At 42.6% G+C, this 2,281-nt stretch overlaps 1 non-coding gene across 1 annotated transcript; it reads left to right on the top strand.

The window, feature by feature from the left end:
* The first annotated feature begins 1,544 nt into the window (after positions 1 to 1,544).
* Positions 1,545 to 1,652, top strand: LOC130984849 (small nucleolar RNA R71). The gene has a single exon (XR_009088755.1). It is a non-coding gene; the product is annotated as a small nucleolar RNA R71 (small nucleolar RNA).
* Positions 1,653 to 2,281: the final 629 nt, after the last annotated feature.

Below are 2,281 nucleotides of genomic sequence, written 5' to 3'. Positions count from 1 at the left end.
TTTGAGAGAAGCTCTTCATGCTTCCTCTCCATGGTGACAGAGGGATATCCTTGAGCCTTAAACACAAAGGATTCTTCATTCACTTGAATGATCAGTTCGCCTCTATCAACATCAATCACAGCCTTTGCTGTGGCTAGGAAGGGTCTGCCAAGGATGATGGTTTCATCCATGCACTTCCCAGTCTCTAGGACTATGAAATCAGCAGGGATGTAATGGTTTTCAATCTTCACCAAAACATCCTCTACAAGTCCATGAGCTTGTTTTCTTGAGTTGTCTGCCATCTCTAATGAGATTCTTGCAGCTTGCACCTCAAAGATCCCTAGCTTCTCCATTACAGAGAGAGGCATGAGGTTTACACTTGACCCTAAGTCACACAGAGCCTTCTTGAAGGTCATGGTGCCTATGGTACAAGGTATTGAAAACTTCCCAGGATCTTGTCTCTTTTGAGGTAATTTCTGCCTAGACAAGTCATCCAGTTCTTTGGTGAGCAAAGGGGGTTCATTCTCCCAAGTCTCATTTCCAAATAACTTGTCATTTAGCTTCATGATTGCTCCAAGGTATTTAGCAACTTGCTCTTCAGTGACATACTCATCCTCTTCAGAGGAAGAATACTCATCAGAGCTCATGAAAGGTAGAAGTAAATCCAATGGAATCTCTATGGCCTCATTTTGAGCCTCAGATTCCCATGGTTCCTCATTGGGGAACTCAATGGAGGTCAGTGCACGCCCACTGAGGTCTTCCTCAGTGGCGTTCACTTCCTCTCCTTCCTCTCCAAATTCGGCCATGTTGATGGCCTTGCACTCTCCTTTTCGATTTTCTTCTGTGTTGCTTGGGAGAGTACTAGGAGGGAGTTCAGTAACTTTCTTGCTCAGCTGTCCCACTTGTGCTTCCAAATTCCTTATGGAGGACCTTGTTTCAGTCATGAAACTTTGAGTGGTTTTGATTAGATCAGAGACCATGGTTGCTAAGTCAGAGGGGTTCTGCTTAGAATTCTCTGTCTGTTGCTGAGAAGATGATGGAAAAGGCTTGCCATTGCTAAACCTATTTCTTCCACCATTATTGTTGTTGAAACCTTGTTGAGGTCTCTGTTGATCCTTCCATGAGAAATTTGGGTGATTTCTCCATGAAGAATTATAGGTGTTTCCGTAGGGTTCTCCTAGGTAATTCACCTCTTCCATTGAAGGGTTCTCAGGATCATATGCTTCTTCTTCAGATGAAGCATCCTTAGTACTGCTTGGTGCATTTTGCATTCTAGACAGACTTTGAGAAATCAAATTGACTTGTTGAGTCAATATCTTATTCTGAGCCAGAATGGCATTCAGAGTATCAATCTCAGGAACTCCTTTCTTCTGATTTGCCCCATTGTTCACAGGATTCCTTTCAGAAGTGTACATGAATTGGTTATTTGCAACCATTTCAATTAGTTCTTGAGCTTCTGTAGGCGTCTTCTTCAGATGAAGAGATCCTCCAGCAGAGCTATCCAAAGACATCTTGGACAGTTCAGAGAGACCATCATAGAGAATACCTATGATGCTCCATTCAGAAAGCATGTCAGAAGGACATTTTCTGATCAATTGTTTGTATCTTTCCCAAGCTTCATAGAGGGATTCTCCATCCTTCTGTCTGAAGGTTTGGACTTCCACTCTAAGCTTACTCAATTTTTGAGGTGGAAAGAACTTTGCCAAGAAGGCATTGACTAGCTTTTCCTATGAGTCCAGGCTTTCTTTAGGTTGTGAATCCAACCATGTCCTAGCTCTGTCTCTTACAGCAAAAGGGAATAGCATAAGTCTGTAGACCTCAGGGTCAACCCCATTAGTCTTGACAGTGTCACAGATTTGCAAGAATTCAGCTAAAAACTGATGGGGATCTTCCAATGGAAGTCCATGAAACTTGCAATTCTGTTGCATTAGAGAAACTAATTGAGGCTTAAGCTCAAAGTTGTTTGCTCCAATGGCAGGGATAGAGATGCTTCTCCCATAGAAGTCGGGAGTAGGTGCAGTAAAGTCACCCAGCACCTTCCTTGCATTGTTTGCATTGTTGTTGTTTTCGGCTGCCATGTCTTCTTCTTTGAAGATTTCTGTTAGGTCCTCTACAGAGAGTTGTGCCTTAGCTTCTCTTAGCTTTCGCTTCAAGGTCCTTTCAGGTTCAGGGTCAGCTTCAACAATAATGCTTTTGTCTCTGCTCCTGCTCATATGAAAGATAAGAGAACAAGAAAATATGGAATCCTCTATGTCACAGTATAGAGATTCCTTTAGGTGTCAGAAGAACAGAAAAATAGAAG

This window comes from Arachis stenosperma, chromosome 5, assembly GCF_014773155.1.
Source record: "Arachis stenosperma cultivar V10309 chromosome 5, arast.V10309.gnm1.PFL2, whole genome shotgun sequence".
NCBI classification, from domain to species: domain Eukaryota; kingdom Viridiplantae; phylum Streptophyta; class Magnoliopsida; order Fabales; family Fabaceae; genus Arachis; species Arachis stenosperma.
The sequence above is the reverse complement of the archived record's forward strand: the minus strand, read 5'-3'. Positions and strand labels throughout refer to the sequence as shown.